Below are 7900 nucleotides of genomic sequence, written 5' to 3'. Positions count from 1 at the left end.
TTCCTAGATTCTCTTTATTTTGTATATTTCTGTTTTTCAAAACTTTTTCCTTTCACCTAGGTATCCAGTGTGTTGTCATCACCTAGTTCCATGTCACTAGGTTCCAGTGTTTGCCATGTTCACCTAGGTCCATGTTCACCTAGGTTCTCAGTGAGTTGTCATGTTCACCTAGGTTCCAGTGTGTTGCCATGTTCACCTAGGTTCCAGTGTGTTGCCATGTTCACCAGGTTCCAGTGTGTTGCATGTTCACCTAGGTTCCAGTGAGTTGTCATGTTACCTAGTTCCAGTGAGTTGTCCATGTTCACCTAGGTTCATTTCACCTAGGTTCCGTGTGTTGCCATGTTCACCTAGGTTCCAGCTGATTGCCATGTTTCACCTAGGTCCAAGTGTGTTGCCATGTTCACCTAGGTTCATGACGTTGCCATGTTCACCCATCAGTGCTCATGTTCACCTAGGCTTAGTGTGTGCCATGTTACCTAGGTCCAGTATGTTGCCATGTCACCAGGTTCCTGAGTTGCCATGTTCACCTAGGTTCCAGTGTGTTGCATGTTCACCTAGGTTCCAGTTGAGTGCCATGTTCACCTAGGTTCCAGTGAGTTGCCCATGTTCACCTAAGGTTCCAGCTGTGTTGCCATGTCACCTAGGTCTCGTGATGTTTGGCCATGTTCACCTAGGTTCCATGTTCACCTAGGTTCCAGTGTGTTGCCATGTTCACCTAGGTTCCAGTGAGTTGTCATGTTCACCTAGGTTCCAGTGTGTTGCCATGTTCACCTAGGTTCCAGTGTGTTGCCAGTTCACCTAGGTTCCAGTGAGTTGCATGTTCACCTAGGTTCCAGTGTGTGTTTCAGTGTTCACCTAGGTTCCATGTTCACCTATGTTCCAGTGTGTTGTCAGTCCCTTCACGGTTCAGCTGAGTTGCCATGTTCACCTAGGTTCCAGTGTGTTGCCATGTTCACCTAGTTCCAGGGTGTTTCATGTTCACCTAGGTTCACAAACAGTGTCTGTTGCCATGTTCACCTAGCGTTCCATGTTCACCTAGGTTCAGTTGTGTTGCCATGTTCACTAGTCCAGTGTTGGTTCATGTTCACCTAGGTTCACGTGTGTGCCATGTTCACCTAGTTCCAGTGTGTTTTCATGTTCACCTAGGTTCCATGTTCACCTAGTTCCAGTGTGTTGTCATGTTCACCTAGATTCTGTTCACCTATACCATGAATTGTATGTTCACCTAGGTTCCATGTTCACCTTAGTCCCAGTGTGTTGTCATGTTCACCTAGTGTTCCATGTTTCACTAGGTTCCAGTGAGTTGTCATGTTCACTAGGCCATGTTCACCTAGGTTTCCAGTGTGTTGTCATGTTCACCTAGGTTCCATGTGTCACCTAGTTCCAGATGAGTTGTCATGTTCACCTAGGTTCCATGTTCACCTAGGCTTCACAGGAGTTGTCCATGTTCACCTAGGTTCCAGTGAGTTGTCATGTTCACCTAGGTTCCATGTTCACCTAGGTTCCAGTGTGTTGTCATGTTCACCTAAGTTCCAGGTTCACCTAGGATCCATGTTCACCTAGGTTCCATGTTCACCTAGGTTCCATGTTCACCTAGGTTCCAGGTTCCTCGCCGACTCTTAGAACACTTCTGTTTTCATCACATGAGCCATTTGAGGGCAGCATGATGACTTGAAGTGCGCTGGGTAGGCCTTTCACGGCTAAGTTACCACTTTGGCTGTAGTTTTAGTAGTCTGTTCATGTTGTGCCCGGTTGGCTCAACCGTACTGTAGTGTGGATGGGTTGAAGTTCAATGTTAAATTCAAATCTCCCTACCGTCATATCTAAGCCAATATGACATCAAAATAAATGGCCAATAAACTTGATTAGAGGTACACAACACACTCCCCGTCTCTCGTCATGATCCGTCCAGCCGTTACCGAGAACCACTATACCAGATTTTTGACAGGGGTCATTTGCATTAGGGTCGTCAGACAATTATTTTGCCCAAAACCTAGCTCAAATTCTAGACGTCGGATTAAAACAAATCTCCAGCGCCCATAAGGTGACCATTAGACTTAAATCCATTTGGACTGATTAAGTTTGCAGGTGCAACAGTTTTTATTAAATTCACAATTTTACCGCTCTCACATGCACATTTCTGCCCAATGAAAAACAATGATGTGCTACCTTTTCGTAGCATTTCTGAAAATGCTAACATCTTTTGAGCCGAACCTAAAGACTGGCAGATGTACTATTTAATTCCAAATAATTATATGCTGCCAGACAGAAGAAAAAAACAAATATATTTATCAATATTTGTTCACATCTTCCAAAGAGCCAACAACAAATACACCCTGCATCACTCTGTGTTAATGTATACTGTTATACAACATCCAGTATTGGCTAATGCAATATTGGCTTTTTATTTCACGTTGCTGATTTAAAGGTATCACAGAGGCAGCCAAGGTCTGAAATGAAATGTTTAAGTAGGAACTCTATGGTAACCAGAATGAAATGAGAAATCCATTAGCACCATTTCTCTGGGTAATAATTGTTTCTCTCAGTGGTGAATAGCGAGCATGTCTCAAATGCAAACAGACTTCGAGAACACATATTTGAATGGATTATTTTGACAGCAATGTCCCCCTCCTTCTCTCTTTTCTTTGGCTCGTCTTGGACCCGGATCACGATGTACGTCATCGACTGAAATAATGGACCAGGTTTAAGTGGCTTTCAGGTACATGGGTCACACACACAGATGCACAAACACACACACACACACGCACACGCACACACACACACACACACACACACACACACACACACACACACACACACACACACACGCACGCACGCACGCACGCACGCACGCACGCACACACACACACTACAGATCGTGCCAAGGCAACTCAAACAAATTAGGAAATACAGGCAAGCACATGCTGTTATAGGCCTATTTCTATGTTGCCCTGTTTATCAAAAGTGACTGGCTTTCTTGCTGTCTATAGTATTCTCTCTGGTATGCAATCTGGTTTCCGCTCAGGTTATGGATGTGTCACTGCAACCTTAAAGGTTCTCACTGATGTCACCATTGCCCTTGATTTTAAGCAATATTTTTCTGCTACTTTTATTGACTTGGCCAAAGCTTTTGATACGGTAGACCATTCCATTCTTGTAGGCTGGCTAAGGAGGATTGGTGTCTCTGAAGGGTCTTTGGGCTGGTTTGCTAACTACCTCTCAAAGAGTGCAGTGTATAAAGTCAGAACATCTACTGTCTCAGCCACTGCCTGTCACCAAGGGAGTACCCCAAGGCTCGATCCTAGAACCCACGCTCTTCTCAATTTACATCAACAATATAGCTCAGGCAGTAGGAAGCTCTCTCATCCATTTATATGCAGATGTTACAGTCTTATACTCAGCTGGCCCCTCCCCGGATTTTGTGTTAAATGCTCTACAACAAAGCTTTCTCTACCCTTAACCTTGTTCTGAACACCTCCAAAACAAAGGTCATGTGGTTTGGTAAGAAGAATGACCCTCTTCCCACAGGTGTTATTACTACCACTGAGGGTAGTTATACTAGGGAGTATGGCTAGACGGTACACTGTCCTTCTCTCAGCACATGTCAAAGCTGCAGGCTAAAGTTAAACCTAGGTTTCCTCTATCGTAATCGCTCCTCTTTCAGCGCAGCTGCCAAACTAACTCTGATTCAGATGACCATCCTACCCATGCTAGATTACGGAGACATAATTTATAGATCGGCAGGTAAGGGTGCTCTCGAGCGGCTAGATGTTCGATATAGGCCGATAGTTTTTTATATTTTCTGGGTCAAGGTTTGGCTTTTTCAAGAGAGGCTTTATTACTGCCACTTTTAGTGAGTTTGGTACACATCCGGTGGATAGAGAGCCGTTTATTATGTTCAACATAGGAGGGCCAAGCACAGGAAGCAGCTCTTTCAGTAGTTTAGTAGGAATAGGGTCCAGTATGCAGCTTGAAGGTTTAGAGGCCATGATTATTTTCATCATTGTGTCAAGAGATTTAGTACTAAAACACTTGAGTGTCTCTCTTGATCTTAGGTCCTGGCAGAGTTGTGCAGACTCAGGACAGCTGAGCTTTGGAGGAATACGCAGATTTAAAGAGGAGTCCGTAATTTGCTTTCTAATGATCATGATCTTGTCCTCAAAGAAGTTCATGAATTTATTACTGCTGAAGTGAACCACTCTTATGGGGTGGGTCTGGAGAAATGTAACCACTCTTAAGGGGTGGGTCTGGAGAAATGTAACCACTCAAATGTGTAGGTAGATGTAATACATGTAAGTTATATTCTTCAAATCTATGAATAATCGTTAATAATAACAATTAGAATGACCAACAGCTGAAAAATAAATATTGCAGATTGTATCTTTGACTGTGATTGAGATGTATTTAGGTGTTTTATGTGCTCATCTCTTCGTGAATCCCTCTGTGGATAGCTATGTCTTATTGGTCATGATTAATAACCGGTAACTAAGCAACTCCATTACATCAGCTTTGTTACAGTACATCTCTTTTAACAGTTTGAAAGTGACTCACTCAGTGCAAAGAAACATATTTGTTTCAGTAGATACACGATGCATACATTATTTGTGTAGATGAGCAGTAACATCTGAATGACGAATGTTAATTGTTTTTTTATTTTTTACAACAAATCTTTATTGCAGAATAATGTCATAATCTTTATTTCGTGGATTGTGATAACAGGGATTTAAGAGGGCTTTAGTAACATATTGGTCTGTAATGAGCAGATGATATCAAACAAAAACAGGATATTGGCGTAAGCTAAATGGGTTTATGGTGCAATGCAGATGACTGTTGTTTAATCAATGAGTCAAATGTCTGAATTGTATCGTTCAATTATACAAACAATGATAATAAATCCTACAGCCACATTGTATATACACCAAGAGAAAACATGGATCGTATTCAGCAGGCACAAAAGGTAAGAAATCGCTCCAAAATAGAGTAAAACAGAAAGGTAATATACAGTATGAACTTGTCCAATAAGAAACGCTCATATTCATATTCATTTGCAAAACGTTTTAAAACATTTTGCTATAATGTTCCCTAATGAACACACACACAACCATGTTTGTTCATAGCTAGAGACTAGAGAAAGGAATATTAAAGTTAAAATAAAGAAATACTGCCACACACAATGCACCAACAAAAGACATTGTCTGTTCATGACTAGAGAGAGGCTTCTAGCTGTAGCCACTGCAGTAACCTGAAGGTGTGACAGGGGGTTGATGCTGTGTGTGGCTGTGTGCTGTTGGGTGTCCCAGGGCAATTAAAGAGAGCAATGACTTGAAGCTCTGCCTTGTGGACTAATATAGGCCTGTTACACACACACACGTCCTGTCACAGCTGTCTCCCTAGATGGGAATAGCCGAGCAAGAGCTCCTCTAGAGCCCCTTGATATGTGAGCTGAGCTGTTAGACCCAGACTTAGATGCTTCAGGGGCCAGGTTGTGTCTCCCCCTCACTCAATTCAATTTCAATTTCAATTTAAGGGCTTTATTGGCATGGTAAACATATGTTAACATTGCCAAAGCAAGTGAACTAGATAATAAACAAAAGTGAAATAAACAATACAAATGAACAGTAAACATTACACTCACAAAAGTTCCAAAAGAATAAAGACATTTCAAATGTCATATTTTGTGCAAATAGGAATAAAAACTGTACAAAAAGGAAAACAAATAAACATAAATATGGGTTGTATTTACAATGGTGTTTGTTCTTCACTGGTTGCTCTTTTCTTGTGGCAACAGGTCACAAATCTTGCTGCTATGATGGCACACGGTGGTGTTTCACCCAGTAGATATGGGAGTTTATCAATATTGGTTTTGTTTTCGAATTCTTTGTGCATCTGTGTAATCTGAGGGAAATGTGTGTCTCTAATATGGTCATACATTTGACACTCCCCCTTCTCTGTCTCTCCCCTCCGTCCTACTTCTCTCTCCCTCTGCCTCCCCCTCTCTCTACCTCCGCTTTATCACTCTCCTTCTCTTCTCTCTCCTCCCCCTTTTTTCACCCCCTCCACCCTCTCTCCCTTTTCTCTCTTTCTCTTCTCCCCCCCTCTCTCCCCCTCCCTCTCTCTCCCCCTTCTCTCTCTCTTTCCCTCCCTCCTTCCTTGTCTCTCCCTCTAAGGTTTGAGCCAGGATGTGGACATAAGACGGATGTTTATGAAGTAGGGCCTTGTAAACAATAAGGGAGTAATGTAGAAATCTATGGGTCTTTAGCGAAGTCCAGACAACATTTTGATACAGGATGCAGTGACGAGGATCAAAGCTGTCCTTTGTGACAAAGCGAAGAGCACTATGGTAGATGGAATCCATAGGTTAAAGAGTAGTAGCATCTGCAATTTGATAAATAATATCACCATAATAAAGAACAGATAAAAAGGTTGACTGAATAAACTACTTCCTACTGCTTAGAGAAAGGCACCATCTGTTTCTGTAGAAGAAGACAACTTTAAATCTTAGCTTCTTAACCAACCAACTCATCTATATGTTTTTAAAACATCAAATCCATTTCAATCCAAATGCGGGAACATGTTCCATCGGAGAACCACCTAATGAGTGAACATATAGTTCATTTGAAACATTCTTACGAGAGTTCAAAAACAACATGTATTTCGTTTTGCCCGGATAAATTCTAAATCAGCAAGGTATTCTTGCATAGCTAGCTGTAAAACCTGATTGTAGTATTGACACAGCCAGATCAAGGGATTCTTGCATAGCTATAAAACCTGACTGTAGTATTGACACAGCCAGATCAACAGTCTGGGCAACAGCATACATAATAGTATAATCCGCAAATAGATGAAGTTTAACATTTTTAACAGATTGACCATTGGTTTTTATATAAATAGTGAAGAGAACAGGCCCCAAAGTCAACCCCTGTGGTACACCTTTATGTTCTAAAATAAATTCCGTCTGACTTCTGACACTAAGATAATCATGAAACCATGACCAGGTGTCAGAGTTCAGGCCTATCGATGACAACTTATTCAATAACATGGCATGATCAACAGGATCAAAAGATGTTGACAGGTCCACAAACAAAGCAGCATCATTTAATTAGTAGTGTCTTAAGAATTGTCAAGCTCCTTAACAACTAAAGTGCCGACTAGGTGAAAAATCTGCTTGAGCAAGGCACTTAACCCTAATTGCTCCTGTAAATCCCACTGGATAAGAGCATCTGCTAAATGATGTAAATATCATCTGATTATTAATAACAGACATAATTGTTGACATGCATTCTCTTTACCGTATATTATCTCCTTGATTCCTTGCTCGCACACGCTTTTTCAGTTCTGCCCACAAATTTTCTATAGGATTGAGGTCAGGGCTTTGTGATGGCCACTCCAGTACCTTGATTTTGTTGTCCTTAAGCCATTTTACTCTGGAAGTATGCTTGGGGTCATTGTCCATTTGGAAGACCCATTTGCGGCCAAGCTTTAACTTCTTGACTGATGTCTTGAGATGTTGCTTCAATATATCCGCATAATTTTCCTGCCTCATGATGCCATCTATTTTGTGAGGTGCACCAGTCCCTCCTGCAGCAAAACACCTCCACAACATGATGCTGCCACCCCCGTGCTTCGCGGTTGGGATGGTGTTCTTCAGCTTGCAAGCTTCCCCCTTTTTCCTCCAAACATAACGATGGTCATTATGGCCAAACAGTTCTATTTTTGTTTCATCAGACCAGAGTACATTTCTCCAAAAAGTACGATCTTTGTCCCCATGTGCAGTTGCAAACCGTAGTCTGGCTTTTTAATGGCGGTTTTGGAGCAGTGTTTTTTCCTTGCTGAGCGGCCTTTCAGGTTATGTCGATATAGGACTCGTTTTACTGTGGATATAGATACTTTTGTACCTTCA

The sequence above is a fragment of the Salvelinus sp. IW2-2015 genome, linkage group LG20 (genome assembly GCF_002910315.2).
Source record: "Salvelinus sp. IW2-2015 linkage group LG20, ASM291031v2, whole genome shotgun sequence".
In the NCBI taxonomy this organism is placed as follows: Eukaryota; Metazoa; Chordata; class Actinopteri; order Salmoniformes; family Salmonidae; genus Salvelinus; species Salvelinus sp. IW2-2015.
This window is presented reverse-complemented; position numbering follows the sequence as displayed.